General features: G+C 42.8%; 1 protein-coding gene across 7 annotated transcripts in view; it reads right to left on the bottom strand.

Moving 5' to 3' along the window:
- LOC146867489 (heparan sulfate glucosamine 3-O-sulfotransferase 1-like) overlaps positions 1-16,848 on the bottom strand; it is a 604,489-nt gene that overhangs the window by 44,680 nt on the left and 542,961 nt on the right. For 2 of the 7 annotated variants that reach the window (XM_085606182.1, XM_085606181.1), the window contains exon 4: positions 3,736-3,876. The exons of the other annotated variants lie outside the window; for them this stretch is intronic. The gene's annotated coding sequence lies outside the window, so the exon portion shown is untranslated. The remainder of the gene's footprint in view (positions 1-3,735; positions 3,877-16,848) is intronic. 7 annotated transcript variants of the gene reach the window in all.

The following is a 16,848-nucleotide window of genomic DNA, read 5'->3' as shown; positions in this document are numbered from 1 at the left end:
ACACCCAACATTCTAGAACTGCTCTATGCCTGACAACTGCTGCCACAACACTATTTACTTCAGATACCACGTCTTCCAATTTTTATCATAACAAATAGTTCATAACACAAATTATAAAGAGTAAATACAAATACAAATATATAAATAGAAAGCAAAATAAAACTTGTCAATACACTAAGTATAACATCAAATTATAAATAGTAAACAGAATAACCTACAATACTTGTTTGTGTTACTAAAGTATTTGCACATAAACACAAGGAAGAGGAACAATATCCCCAGTGTGTAGAACAAACATAACACTTCTAATAGCATCATGGATAGTTAACATACATAACACTTCTAATAGCATCATGGATAGTTAATACTTCCAATAGCATCATTAATAGTTATAAGATAGGACAGCACATTTTCACCATTGCCACACCTAAATCTTTAAATTTTGCAGAAAGAGTAGTTGCTCTTCAATACTGAGTGGTAGTAGCTTTTGTTACAGCCCTCTGCAATTCAACAGATTTTCTTGTTATTTCAGCAGTCAGCACACATTCAAAACTGCATGAATTTCCATCGCTACTACTGCAAGATGTTTGTTCTGTATCATAAGAATCTACATCCATAGGTTGGAAATGCACAGCACACCAGTTAACTTGGGGCATCATACCAATCTCTTCTTCCCACAACCATGACTTAGGTCTATCTGATTGATCACATTCTTCTATCACTTTATCCCAAGAAATGATCTTACATCTTGACAGTTCGCCGAAGTGCCAAACTCTTCCATCACTCGGTTAGGCTGAACATTTATACATCTCTCTCACTTGAAATGGATTGGAAAATGTTCTACTTCCTTTTCAACTTTCTTCTCCAACTCTACACGCACGTTTTTGAACAACTTCTTTCACACCATGCTTCTTATCATAACACTTTTTAAAGGTTTTATGTGCTTTCTCCAGATTGCTTCTAACTACCTCAGGGGACCATTTCCTTTGATACTCTTGAGACAGCCACACATTGTTGTCTTTTGTAAATGGTTCTTGCCCTTCTAAGATCACAAATGGGTTATACCCAGTTACCATAGGTAGAAGCCCAAATCAGTTTACACAATTGTTTCTCCCAAGTCCCACCAGCATTGATGGCAGATTGAATGCTTCCCATGATAACTCGGTTAAATATTTCCACAGCTCCATTCCTTGCAGGATGATATACTGCAGTTGTTTCAATTGGATACCATTTCTATTGAGAACACTCTTTAATTTTTCAGCTATGAATTGTGGGTCACTGTTGCCTACAATTTAGAATACAAATATAAAAGAACAATGATATTCTTAGGCTCACCACTGCAGTGCAATATCAGACCCAGAATGTCTATAGCTAAGGTTTACAATGATGTGATAGGTATTTTACTAATACCTAATGGAGGCCTGAACGTCACTTGTGATTTATCGGCATTAGCACCTTGTTTACACATTCTCACAAATGTCCCCATATCCTGGCCACCAATATAAAGTCTAAACCCTCCTTTTGGGTTTTACTATTCTTTGTTGTCTTTCATGCAATATATGCAAAAACACTAGCCTGAGACTACAAGGTGGAACCACTCTTTCCCCTCTAAATAGGAATCCCAAACTGGAAATAGACAACTCCTCCTTAAGTCCCCAGAACGTCTTACTTTCACTGCTGAGTTTATTTTTGCTAGGCCATCCCTGAAAAACATAATCCAATAGAGTTTTCAACACCTCACCTTCCTGATAACTAGACAATGATTCTTCCTTTGAAATAGCAATAGCCTCACAATCCACACTTGCAACACTTTACTCTTCTCATTTATTGGAAGTCTATTTCTGCATTTGCAACAGGGTTCTACTCAAATAGTGTGCTACTCTAGTTTTATGACCAGGCAAATATTCAACTTCATAGGTGTAATCCAACAGTCACAAAGACATCCGAGCAATGCGGGGAGTAGTTCTTGCAGAGCCCTCAGTCATCAACACATTGACTAATGGCTTGTGATCAGTGTGCAACAAGAAACTCGAATCCCTCAGGTATTGCCTACATTTTTCTTTTACCCCTACACAAATCAGCATTTCTTTCTCAGTGACTGAATAATTTTACTCTGAGGAGGACAAACAATGTGACGCAAATGTTACAGGGCATTATCCTCCCCACATGGGATTTGTGATAAGACCGCTACTAGACCCTTACCACTAGCATCAGCGGTTAGTATAGTGCGAGCATTTGTAGTATACCCTTTTGGGGGAATGGCAGCGCAAATATCACTCTGGAACTTATTTTGCAATACCTCATTCCAATCTAATTCTTGGCGCACCTTCAGCAACAGTCTCAAATTGAAAGTTTTCTAAGCAAAGTTCCGCACAAATTTAGGGTAAAATTCTGTCAGACCAAAGAAGGACCTGACATCAGTTTGAAGTAGGGTCAGGAGCCTATCTTATTAACTGACAATTTCTATTTTGGGTGAAATTCCATCTTCACTTACCTCATTTTCTAAATAGGTCACAAATTGTCTTTAAAATGTATACTTCTTTCAGTCAATTCAAAGGTCTTAAACTTCCACAACATGGCCTGCAACCTACCATCATGCTCTTTCCTGCTGCTTCCTGTTATCAAGATATCATCTTGGAAGTAAACCACATCAGTAAGTCTTCTCAATAACCTATGCATCATCCTTTGAAATACTGCTGCGGTAGACGCTAACCCAAATGGCATACAAATGAATCCCTAGCACCCAAATGAATTGATAAATGCTGTACTCTCTGAATAAGGGTTTTTTGATGGTAAGACGGATTTCAAATCAGTTTTTGAGAAACACTTAACCCCTTTCGTGTTGGCTAACAATTCATCAAACCTTGGCAAGGCAAATTTGTCAACCACAATATTCCTATTCAGCTCACATAAGTCAATGCAGAGCCTTACCATCTCATTAGCATTCCTAGCAACTACTAATGTTGCAAGACACTCAGCACACTCCACCTGTTTGGTAATACCCTTAGTTTTCAATTCCAACAATTTGCTGTCAACTTCATCTTTGACATTTAAAAGAATGTTCCTAACAATGTGGTTGACTGGAATGGCTTTGTCCTTGAGCATGATCTTGTGTACAAACCCCTTCAATTTTCCCACAGTGCCTGAAAATAAATCAGGAAGATCTTCTTTAAGTTTCTCTATCAATTCCCTTTCAGGGTCTTCAAACAACAGTACTTGATCTTTACTAGTAGGATCTAACTTGATACCTAAGGATCTCTGATCCATCCAGCTGAGAATTGAAGCTCCTACTTCAGCCACATGCAATTTCCTACAATTATCGTCCCTTAAAATTCAAAGCTCAAAGTTCTGTAACCCAAGATGGGAATTGTTTCTCAGGAAAGTGTCACAGGGTGTATGTCAGTTTCCTCTAAAGTATTGCCCAACTCTTCCAAAAATGTCTCTTTCCATACGATTTATTTATTGCAGTATAAGGTGACCCAGAATCAACCACAAAAAATCTCAATGCCCCCAATTCTTATAGCACACAATGGTTTATTCTTAGATGTGATATCTATGCTCAGCACTGAATGACAGACATACAACACACATTCAGATTCACTCAAATGTTCCTCATGTTCTGAGTCTGACTTTTAAGATACTAACTTAACCATTTGTTGTCTATTAAGTTACACCACAATAAGAGAATTTTGCTTTAATAGAATTTTTTTTTCATCTGACCATACACATGCAAACCTTCTGGGTCAAAACAGTGCAATAGGATCTTCTTCTTTCTAGATGCAGAAAACTCTTCTGGATCTTTTTCTTCTATAGCTCCGATGTAATTAAGGAAATATTCCTTCCATTGAGGCCATTTCATTTGGGGTTCTCCCAGAACTGGAAGGAAATGTAGAGGAAGCATTAGCAAAAATGTTTGGGCGCACATAGTTCAACCTTAGTGTACACCAAAGATAACACTGTGCATGGGAAATCACTTATAAATTGGTAAAAGCCACAGAAGGGATTTTCATCCACTTACAATACACTATATCCAGTAACTACGCTGCAAAAATTAAAATGCACAGTGTGCCCTCACTGTAATCAACTAACAGCAGAACTGTCAGCACAACATTGCATGCGTCAGTCCAAATCCAAAATGGCCTCAACAAAGTAGCACGACGTTGAGTCTCTGAACGTTTTAGCATCCTGTGAAGTATAAAAATGCGGCCCGCCCATGTGTAAAAATAAAGGCGTATCCTGGCAACACGCACCAACTAATAATCATGTATTGCTCGTACACGTCTTGCTTCAACAGCCATGCTCACAGTACTACGTCTCATGCCTTAGGCTCGCGCATGCCTTACATCAACGGTCACTTGGTCTCCCCCTTGAACGGGCCTCAATTACTTCAATTATAAAATTAAAAACTCTCACTCATCCATCGAGGAAATTGCCCAGCACAAAGAGGCACAAGGAACAGGACTCATCTCTAACAATCTGTAATGCCGATACGAAGCAGAGTCCGCGCCAAGATGATGGTTTTGCAACTCGTAGGAAAGTACCATCGTCACTAATTTGTAGGGAAACACAGGACACAAAATATTTAAAAATTCATGTTTATTGGAGAGCACGTGGTAACGTCTACAGTCTTCCTCCTGTACATACATGCCAGTTTTACACCCAGCATTCTAGAACCACTCTATGCCTGGCAACTGCTGCCACACAACTATCTATTACAGATAACATACACAGAAGCCTCAGAATAGCTCTTCAACTCCAAGCTGGAATAAATAAATTGAATTTAGTAACATCTAGAAATACCTCACTGCATCATGGAGGATTCTCATCAGACATACCCATTAGAACCGCATAAACCACAGCCAGGAATGTAACATAAAATACATCATAGAATGGATCAATGGATCGTGAAAAGATTTGTCTGAATAAATGCGTATGCGCCCATTTCACAAAGGTATTTATAGCCATAAACACACATCGAGAGGTGAAAATAGCTCATTTATGCCTTTCAGGAATTCACAAAAGGATTCCTTTTAAGTGCGAATGTGTTTTTTACTATTGTAGAGAAACCAGCAGTAGTAGGTTTCACAGAACGGAAAGAGCATTACAAGGTATGGTAAGTGTGTGAAAACTCAGACAGCATTGCTCTGTATTTTATTCTCCTCATTTTGTGGCTAGCAATAATGCTTCAAGAGAGCAGGTTAGAAGAGATTTCTAGTCTATCTGTCTTTCAGAATAAGAGACCTTTGTCATTAGATTTTTGCAAGTCACTTGCTCAATACATTGCTCTTCACACCATTTACTCCATTGTGGCTAGAAATCTCCCTTAGCCAAATGATGTTCAATCTGCATGCTGCGCCCACTGCAGTCTTAATCAAGAATTTTCAATTGTCTTGCATGTGTTATGCGGATGACACTGAAATCATCCTTACATTGAATGGCTCTGGAGCTCTGACAGCCACGGATTACTGTTTAGGTCTACAAGCACAGCAGTCTGGGTGTTGCTTAATAGTTTGAGGCTTGAGGCTCAATTCAGATGAAATGGAGGTACAGATTCTGACAGGCTCTGTGTTCTTTTGGACTCTTGATAGGCGGCCAGGCTCTTTTGCCCAACCTCCAGTACCCACAAACACAGTAAAAAACCTCAGGTTTGTGTTTGACTCTACTCTCTCTTTCCAGACTCAGATTGACAAACTGGCATCCAGGCATCCTCCTGCTTTTGACAGCTGAATATGTTGAGGAAAAGTCTTTCTTTTTTACCCCAGTCTTCTTATTTTTCAATCGCTATGGCCACAATAGAAGCCTGTTTGGATTATTGTCATGCACTTTACCTGGGCATTCTTCCTTACTCTGTTCACTAACTCAAGTTGATCCAAAACAGTCTGGCCCATTTTCATCTGAATCTGCTTCGACATGCACCATACATAGTCTGCATTGGTTTCCAGCGCATGTGTTTCTGTTTTAAGCACCATAACAACTTAAGCCCTTCTTGTATCCATCAAAGTTTTATCAACATTGTCGGCAGAGGTTGTGCTGCTCTGCCACAGCCTATTTTTGTTGCAGCCATAAATTTATAATATTTGGTAAGGAGATATACTTTGATCGTTCTTACTAGAATTAGGAAATCCCTTATTTTAAGACCTTAGGATGCAGTGCTATTTGTATAGGTTTGTTGTTAACGTCAGGATGCCATTAGCATTTGTGCACTCCACAGCACACATAAAAACACATAAATAACTAAACATCTTAATTTGTGGGTATTTATGTACTTTCGACCATGAAGATGGCCAAAACGTTACTCCAGCAATGGGCTTGTGTACGTTGTGTTGAAGGGTGGGGGTAGTTGTAGAGGAAGGTGTTTCTCCACAGGGAAGAAGGTTTTCCGGAGAGCTAAAAAAAGAAAAAAGTGTGCATTTGCATCCAGGCTCCTTTCTCCTTGTCCTAAATGTACGCTATGTAGATCTGCGTACTGTAGAAATAGGAGGCCATAGGAGATCATGGCCGTCCTGAAAGAAAGTTTGGAAAGCTCCACGTGGCACACCTTCAAGGCATACGTCTGGGAATGTACGTGGACGAAAAAGCACACCATTACATTCAGGTGGAAATGTAAATCCCCCCTGTAAGTTTAGCCTGTCTTAAATTACAGTGCGCTGCTTTATTTTCGCCTTTCATGCATTTGCTCCCTTTCACAGGAATTCCCATTATCATGGTTGACATGCTTGTCACGACCCTATTATCAGCTATATTAACATCAGGCAGACGATATTGCTCAGAACCGTACAAGATGCTCCTCAAAGACATATCCTCTGAAGCCTGTCATTCAATCCATTAACCTTTGCAATCCATCAAGTTCCCACACCTTAACCAGATATTTTCTTTCTTTCATATTCCTCTAAGGGCCCCTTATGAAGGACACGTCAGCCATTCAGCTCAAATATCAATCATGAGTGATATTCCAGCTATCTTCAGATGTGCTGCCAGGCATACTGCAAAATGGGACAAGCAATATTGTTCTATTCACATATAGGTTCATAGGTATTTCTCCGATAACGTCACAACCGGACAAGTCGGCTGGTGCCCTCGCTGCCTGATATGGGATTTCACTCAGTGGTATTTGCATCTTGGACTGGAACATAAAACCGTGTTGATGGGTGCAATGTCAAATCCTTGCTGGTATGTAGGAAGTGGCTTGGTACAAACACATTTTACCATTCTATTATAGAAGCAGATATATGGTGGTTGTGAAGTGTAACTGTAATATTTGTGCATATTCCGCAGACAGAATGTAGGTGAGGTAAAAAAACACCAAAAAACATGCAACACCATATCGCAATAACATACCACAAAAACAGCAACACAGCACACTAACACAAGAAAACATAAAAAAAACAACAGAACAACAATAATATGAAAAAAAGGAAGCACAATAACTCAATACAATTCACCACCAAATGCACCAACAAAACAATGACAACAGTTAAGAAAAATGAAATAACAACGCAACATGCAGTACAAATGCAACGATACGTTCCAACACAATACACTAGCAGTGCGACCACCAACAACATAGCACAACAAATTTGCAATTGTGTTTTTTGTATTCTGGTATGATGCTATTCTGTCATTGCTTTAGTTCTGTTTTTCTTGAGTTGTCTCACATTGTTGTGATGTTGTAAAGTGAGCGATTGTGGTATTGCAGTATATATGGTTGGCGTTTTTGTTGAGTTCTGTTGTGCCATCATTCTGTTTGGCAAGTGTGTTACTGTGTTATATTGTGCTGTGCTACAGCGTTATTCTGCTCTGTGTTGCTGTGGTTTAATTTGAGATTATGTTGATGTTTTGACCTATTGTGTTGCATTTTGTTTCAGATGGTGATGCTTTGCACAGTGCATTGCATTGTTGCTGATATTTTGTACTGTATTTGTTATGTTGCATTATTTTGGATTGTTTTGGGTCTGTATATGATGGGCTATTCTGGCTCCCTGCAGAGTACCAGCCTGTTTAATAGCCTTCAGTAGGTAAAGTGAATTAATTTAACCCACAATTTCTCTGAGTTAGGGCTTGATTTTAAGACATTACAGCTTGGAAACTGTGAGAATTTTGCCCCGTCCTGGTTCTGAGCTGTGGTGTCTCAATTAATACACTGACTCGGAAATATTGAGTTAAAATAATTCACTTACGCAATGCAGGCACGTACACACAATGCAACACAACAAACACGGTTAAAACAACAGCTCATCGTGACACAGACCCGTTGTGTTCTGTTATGCCATTCTGTGTTTTTCATATGTTGTTCTGATTCTTACTGTTATAGTATTGTGTTGTGTTGAATTGTGCTTTGCAGTTACTTTAGAGACGTCAACAAATGCTGCTTCATTTTAAGCCAAAAGCATGATATCCTTTAAAAGTCCTTGTAATAAATAAACATTTATCACATTCTACATTCCAGCTTTCCAACTACTTTGGTTACTAATCAACCTGTAACTGCGGCAGAGACCATGTCGAAAATAGTAACTTCATAGCAATCCCCTAGTACTCATCTTTAAGGCCTATGAATTGAGTGATCATACAGTTCCGAAGAGAAACATGGTGATGACATGAAATTCACATTCTTTTTTTTTTCAAAAACTTTTTATTGGTTTTCTTATAATATAAAGAACAATCTGTGACATTGCATACCTTGCGAATCCTTACATCAGTATACATAGTATCATTCCACATCAAAAACAGCACTACAATCATTGTCAGGTACAGTATCTCTGCTTTAAGTGTAAGCATTCTAGCCAGGACCACAGCTGGGCCTGCCCATCTACCAGTACGTCCCCCCCTATGCCTATTCACTAAGTTCTGAATCCGAGTTCTCCCTCGGGGGCTTGCATATGTCTCCTCGGTAACTATTCCATGCCCCCCATATCTGTGCCCATTTCTTGGGGCATCCCCTATGAATATATACTGCCTTTTCAGCAACCATGATGGAATCCATGTCCCTACACCACTGGGGGAGGGTAGGGGACTGGCTAGACCCCCACTTCTGCGCTATGTTTCGTTTTGCAACCATCATGCCTATTGTTACCCATGTTTGCATTGCGCGGTTAAGATCAGTGGGTTCCTATATATTGAGGAGACACCTCCTGGGCTCCGGGAGCGTCGTGATGTGTGTTGCCTGCGAAAGTGTACGCACGACCACCTTCCAGTATTGGCTCACTATGGGGCATGTCCACAGGGTATGAAAGAGGGTCCCTTCCTGCCCGCACCGTCGAAGACAGAGGGGTGAGTCTGTCTGCTTGAGTTTATAAAGGTTCGTGTATAGTACGTAAAACTCCACATTCTTAAACATTTCCACTGGAATACAGCCATGAGGGCTAGTGTTGTTAGTGAGGACTATAGTTACAGATCTTTTACTGATTGCTTTCTTGCTATTTAAACAACTGTCATGAACTTAGCAAAGTTTAAACACTCATGCCTGTTTGGGAGCAGCTGCACCTGAATATTTGACCTATTACATACATTATCCATGTGTACTGCATGCTTCTTTTGCAACATTTTAAGGCCTCATTATGAGTGCACCTGCATTTTATGTAGTAATACCTCTAGTGCTTAATTTGAACCGGTGGTTGCAGGTGAGGCTCACTGCACTCATTTTCGGGGATGGCACCTATTTTTTCCTAATGAGATTTTGACTCAGAACAAGAGAGAAAAACTTGAAAGGGGGGTGAGGGAGGAAGGAGGAAAACAAAAATGGGAGCAGTGAAAAAGAAACATTGCAAGCCTGGCAAAGAACATGTCAAAAGTGACATGAAAGAGCAGGGAGTGTATGGTGACGTATGTAAGAGGAATGAGGTGAAGTCAAGATTATGCAGCCTTGATATTCGGCATGCCAACATACAATAGCACTGGTCACGGGCTTCTGAGCAAAATATGGGAACAGTCTCCCCTTCTCAGTTCTGAGCCTTGGCATGGAGGATAACATGTTGAAACAACATGCTTTGAGTTGCAAAACTAGGAATGACATGGAGTTTAACCATAAAAACTGTACATGGCAAAATCAGTGCAGTAACAAATCACTTTACTTTCACAGTATTTTTAATTACAAAATGGGAGCAAACTTGGTTTGTGCCTTACTCTATTAGCACAGGGCTCGGAATGATGCCCTTAGTTGTGGAATTTCATGTAACGCACATTTGGCATTTTCTTTTGTGTACACTCCAGTGTTGCAAGTTTTTAGGTTTTGTTGGGATTGTGCAAGACTATGGCACAGATTTTCTTTTTCTCATGAGACTTTGCCGTAAGAATTTTCAGTCGCAACAAACAGGGTTCAAGTCTCCACTTTGCGATTATTTTTAGACCAGAATGGAGCAGTGTGATATTTTTTTTAATTTTATTTTTGCTGTTTTAGTTTTGACTCGCTGGCACTACTTTTAAAGCTTTAGCCAATATATTTTAATCAGATACATTTATTTTGAACATAAGGAGTGATGTGGGCCTACCATTGACAATTGTAAATATTTGTGTCAATTATGTAGCCCAGATTCAAAAACACATTCAAAGAAGGAGGGTAGAGAAGGGGGCAGTGCCTCCAATGCAGAATCTTTCAAACAGGACAAGGCCTGTACCTGGTTCCTGGCGTCCCATTGACCGGTGAAGGCAGAAACTCACTTAGTTTAATTAGAAGATGGAGGACTCGAAGACACTATAGACTGTTCACTGCACCAGCTTATGTCCTAAATAAAGCAGCATCCCCATCGAGTTGCGTGGAATATAGAAACCTTTCAGAGCGGCGACGCTGTTTCAGGTGAGACACATGAATATTGCATCAGAATTCATCTTAATTTTTCCACCCCCTTTTCTCCCCACCTTCTTTTCCCAATGATTGATCAGCTTAGAGCTCTGAAGAAGGTGTAACCATATCTGTAGGTGTTCACCGAAACGTACGTCGGCGTATTTCCAGCTAACAAGACTCGAACATCAAAATATTTAATGTTTAACAATTACATGTATTGAAGAAATTATTAGTTAACTATATGTATGTAAAGCAACTGTTTTTTTGTACATATGTTTGTTTTTATTTGTTTATTTACTAGTATATTTTGTCCCTATTTTTGGTTCTGTTCTTGTCTGTCTATCTGTGTGCTGTTGGTATGACTCAGGGGTCCTCTTTTTTTATTTATTCGTACCTAATGAAGAACCAGCTATTGGTGTTTCTATATGGTGATGGAACAATTCTGATGCAATGTTTACCTATAAATGATAGATTGATTGGGTTGTGAATTAATTATGCTCTGAACAAATTGAATGTTTTATATTCTGATGACAACATAATGATAGTCATATATTATCCACACTATTTCTGTATATGAATAATAAATCTGAGGTTTGGTATTCAAACAACCTGCATTTGAAGAATTATTTTGGGGTACCTCCTCCATTAAGAATTTGTACTTCTGATGGTAGTGGGCAGCTATCATCTCAGACTGCACATTTGCGCTGGACAGTTAATCCCTATTACTTGCCCAGTTGAATTTTTAAACAGGAGAAACCTTACGACTGGTTGGTGGGTAGTAAACCTGATGTTTATCTTGAAGTAACATTTGCCTGTAACATGGAGCCCTCATCTGGCTCTTCTGTACCAATATTTGAATCATGGTCCAGATGAACATGACATTGAGATGGAATAATTTGCGTATCAAGTGTGGTATTAGCACTAAAGGATCCAGCCCTCTGAGAGTATCTTGTTAATTCTTTGGCTGAATTCTTTTTACATTCAGTACAACCCCTTATAAGTCAATCTAAGCTGTCAAGGTCAGTTAAAGGCTGGAAACTATTGTTAGTTGTTGGTACGAGTGTATGGTGGCCTTGATGCTGGGTCTAGGTTTGGCAGCAGGGGCTTGGTGTAGTTACACGTGTATACATGAGATGCCTGTAGAAGTACCCCAGGGGCACAATATTAATCCACTGAACGATGCCCCCACACACAAGCTTCTCCCCGGACTTAATCAATTGTTTCACAAGATCGGCGGACCTGCAGTTGACCGCAATGCAATCTCCTTGGATACCTTTTCTCAAGGGGCCTACCCATCCCACTCTTCTAACACATAGGATATCATGAAAACCTGAATTAGAGAAATATGTGTTGCATGATAGCCAGTGGCAAACGTTAATTTTCAATTGACTGAGGGACTCAGTTTTGTTGGCGGGTAGATGGGGAGCATTAGTTAAGATTGCCGCATAAGGGCAGCACTCCGGTGGTAGATCCAGTTTCTCCTCATTAGGAGATCCATAAGTGTTATAATCTGCTTGGGGGTTTGCCTCTGTGTTAGATCTAACTTCTCTTCTACTGCTACTTTGCTTGACACCGGCCTCAATTCCCTGTGGGCCTGTTGATTTAATGACCTCAGTTCTGGATACACTGCCAATTTTGGAACCATAGGCTCCATGCCCCCCTAGTCCTTGGATGGAGCCCCTAACACATAATGGGCCACATGCATTAAGATAAGGAATAGCAATTTCTTAATAGCGATTCTTAAGGAAGCACTACTAAGGAATCGCTATTCCTTATGCATGTAGGTTTCGCTAAAATATTTGCGATTCCTACACATTCCTTAATTGCAAATCGCAAATTGAGATTCGCAATCAAGGAATGCCTTCCCATTCATTCCTAAGGGCCTAGAGGCCCATAGGAATAAATGGGACAGCATTCGCAATTTGTGATTACCAAATAGGTATTCGCAAATTGTGCATGTAATCTCAATGATTCAAGGGGGCCAAAAGGCCACCCTGATGCACCCCCAACAAAGGTAAGCATGCACATGTGGTGCACACACATGCCCTAAAGGAATGTGTATGCACTGCATTGCACTTTGAAAAATGCTTTTTTGTGCATTTTTCAAAGGCAGCCCAACTTACCATTACCTTTAAGTTGATGGTAATTTGCGATTCCAATTTGTGAAAATGCAATTTGCGAATGCATGATGCATCGCAATTAGGGAATCACAATTTGTGATTCTCTAACTACATTCGCAAAATAGGTAATCGCAAAAATTGGGATTACCTGTTTTGGGAATGCCTTTGGGCTTAAAGCATTGGAAATAGCATTTTACCGGTCGCAAACGGGCCTGTTTGCGACTGGTAAAATGCTTGATGCATGTGCCCCTTAGTTACTTGGGAAATAGTGGGGGTAGATTCACAAAGCTGGGTTTGAGATTGTGTCTTTGATCTAAATGCCTCTTGATCACCTGCATCAGTGTCACAACTCCTCAAGACTGGTCTCATGGGGATATCAGATTTCCTAACATTATCTACAACGCTCTGTAATCTAACCACAGCGGGATCTAAAATACTAAGGGCCTCATGTAGGTAGCCAAATACCGGTCGGTAACGGCCGATTTTCGGTAAATATGCCGTTACCGACCGGTATTCAGACAAGTGAGATGTAGGAGTCCAAAAACCACTTTTCGGTAAATATGAGGCGGTAAATACCGATTCATAGTTACCGAATTCTAAAATACCGATTCATATTTACCGAATACATTATTAACGAATCGGTAAATATGAAGTGGTAAATATGAAGTGGTAAAAATTGAAAATGACATGTAGGAGCAGTCGGTAATTAAGAAATCCAGGAAAATCGGTAAATAAGAGTCGGTAATTAACACGGATGGAAAGCAGGTGGTAACCATCAACAATGCACATAAGCAATCCCAAAATGCAACAGCGTGGACAACATGGCCGCCATGTACGTCATTGCAAGGCGCCTACGTCTACAGGCAGCAGGACTGAGGGTGTGGCGACGGGAGGAACAAATCTACAGACAGCGCATCACACTATTCCAGCTGACTGATGCAGAGATACATGAGAGGTACAGGCTACACCCCGAAACCATCATGGACTTAATCAGGGACCTTCACCCACTCCTGGACCAGCCAATAAGAAGGGCGCACGCCATACCCCCACATGTGCAGGTGCTCTGCAGCCTACATCTGTTGGCATCCGGCAGTTATCAGGTGGTGATAGCTGCGGTGGGTGGGGTATCCCAGAGTTGCCTGTCACGTTTCTTCAGGAAGTTCCTGGATGCCATGATGCAGAGAATGCACCACTACATCAGCTTCCCAAACACACAGGCTGCACTGCAGAAAACAAAAACAGACTTTTATCACATGGCACAGTTCCCCCATGTCATCGGCTGTATTGATGGTACACACATCCCAATCTGTCCTCCAGCTGACACAGAGCACATCTACAGGAACAGGAAGTCCACCCACTCCATCAATGTGCAGGTGATCTGTGATGCAGGGAACATCATCACAGATATTGTTGCAAAGTTTCCTGGGAGCACCCACGACTCTTACATCTTCCAGAATAGTGGGATCTACACACGACTGAGAGCCGGAGAATTCGGAGAGGGATACCTGCTGGGTAAGTAACAGTGACGCCCCTTGAAACCTGCAAATCAGAGTGTATAGAGGCATGTAACTGATGGTTCCCTTTTACTCATCCAGGCGACAGTGCATATGCATGCCGGTCATTCATCCTCACTCCCTACCTACACCCAGCAACCCAGAGTGAGAGACGATACAACGTGGCCCACAAATCTACACGCAATGTGGTGGAGCGCACGTTTGGACTGCTGAAGAGCAGGTTCCGCTGCCTCCACAAGAGCGGAGGCGCACGCCAGTACAAACCCATCACCTGCTGCAAGATAATTGCCACTTGTGCAATGCTGCACAACCTTGCCACGAAAAAAGGTACAGATGTGGAACTAACATATTTTGAGGACAACGAGGATGAGTCAGGCCAGCCAGAGGGCAGCGCAGCTAGAGTGCCAACTGCAATCGATGGGAGAGAGAGACGGGCAGAGATCACATGCAACTATTTCTGAGTAAGTGAGGGGACACAGCGAGTCGTGAGAAGTCATGACGTAGTTTAATGTGGCACCACGCCATGAACACATGAACAGGCCAATCTGGCAATATGCCATCTATACAATGAGTATGTCCAGGGTTACGTCACCCAATGGCAAGTGGATAAGCAGGGCCACATCAATGTTTGCGCATACGCGCTGCAGTGGTGGATTGCACGGCCTGTGCATCCTCACTAGAGCCAACCCCAAGCCGCCTGCTGCTCCTGCGTGCTTCGGGGACGGGGGGTGTGATGCTGCTGCTGGTGTCGATGCTCTCCGCAGCATCCCCTGCAGCAGTTGTCGACGCCTGACTTGTCAATAGCACCCCTAGTGCACTTGTCACCTGCACCATCCCCCGTGACAGGTCGCTGCAGCACTGTGTTAGGCCCTCCTGCATCGTCACAGAGCGCCGGCAAAGTAGGGAAGTCGCAGTTGCCAGACGGTTGAGTGCCCTGCTGGTAGTGTCCCTTCTCTGGCGTTCCCGGCGCCGTGCTTCGATGTCAGCATCTAATTTGCTGCACAACTGCTGGATTGACTGGGACATGTCCCGAATGCCCGCAGCCATGCCGCCAATGTTTGTGTCCATGTTGACTAAGCTTGTCCTCATCACCCGCATGTGCCTCTGGACTGACATTACTGCCTTTGATTGCAGGCGCTGTTGCTTCAACATTTGGCCCTCGAGCCCCAAGAAGACACCATGGCCGTCAGTGGGTGCTGGTGGACTCTGGACACGCGACCTGCGGCGCCCTCTTGCTCCCGTCTGTGCTGCCTGTGATGTTTGGGGCACAGTGGGATGGCTCCCTTCCTGGGGCCCGGTGCGGTCTTCTGGGCCCATGCTGTCGTCTGACGAGGTGTCTAAGGCTCGTAGCCTGGCTGCTGGACGCCTCCTCATTCTCACACCTGCAAGCGGAGATGTGGCCGGTGAATCGAACATGAGTGGCGATGCTGGCTCTGGTGGTGGTGATGCTGGCTCTCGGTGAGGTGATGCTGGCTCTGTGTGCGGCGAGGCTGGCTGCGTAGGTGGTGCGGCTGCAAGTGGGCCTGCTCCCTGGTCTGCACTCGTGCTGGCTAGAGGTGATTTTTGTGGCCGGTGTGCCGTCTCCCCTGCAGCATGCCCTGTACTGCATGATGTCACATCTGTGGACAGAAAAACAACATTGGCTCAGTGTCCCCGAAGGGCTGCATTGCAAGCGTCACAATAAATCATTTCACATTCCAATCTGTCCTCTGTCTCCTTGTGCCTCGAGTGCGTGACATGCCTTGTTGCCCTGTGACATTTACGTCATGGTTAGTGTTGCCCTGACTACATCTCCCGGAATGCATTGCCTGTCTGCACTGACACGTGTGGACTGCAGTGTGATTCTCGTGTCACAATGGGGGATGTGGGATAGGGGTAGGGGCGGCTACATTGCTGTGCTTTCGTCTTACCTTGGTGTGTTGCGGCTCTGGCAGAGCTGTCGGCGTCCCCAAGACCCACGACGCTCTCTTGCTCGAGTGTGGCCGCCACCAGCTCCTCCAGTTCGGTGAGGGCAGGTGCCCTGTTGGTTCCACCTCCGGTCTGGCTGGCCTCCTTCTGGATGTCGCCCATCTTCCTCTTGGTCACAATCCTCAGGTCATACCAGCGCTTTTTGAGGACCTCAATTTCCCTGTGGGTCACTCCCACAGCATTGACCTGCGCCTGGATGGCCAGCCATATGTTGCGCTTTTCGGCCTCAGGCACTTGCAGGGATTGCCTCCCAAACAGCTTCTGGTGCTGCTTCACCACCTCCTCCACCAGCACCTGGAGTTCCTTGGGGCTGAATTTGAGCTTCCTCCTCCTTTCCCCTCCGTCTTTCTGTGTGCTCTGGCTGGACATGCTGTTCGTTTCCCGCTCGCACATGCAACTGCTCCCTGCCTCTCCTCTGCACTCCGAGCCTCTCCAGGGTCGGCTAATTATGTACACCTGCCTGGGTGTG

This window comes from Triturus cristatus, chromosome 1_2 (assembly GCF_964204655.1).
Source record: "Triturus cristatus chromosome 1_2, aTriCri1.1, whole genome shotgun sequence".
Lineage (NCBI taxonomy): Eukaryota > Metazoa > Chordata > Amphibia > Caudata > Salamandridae > Triturus > Triturus cristatus.
Note: the sequence above shows the minus strand (reverse complement) of the source record. Positions and strands in the feature narration are given on the sequence as shown.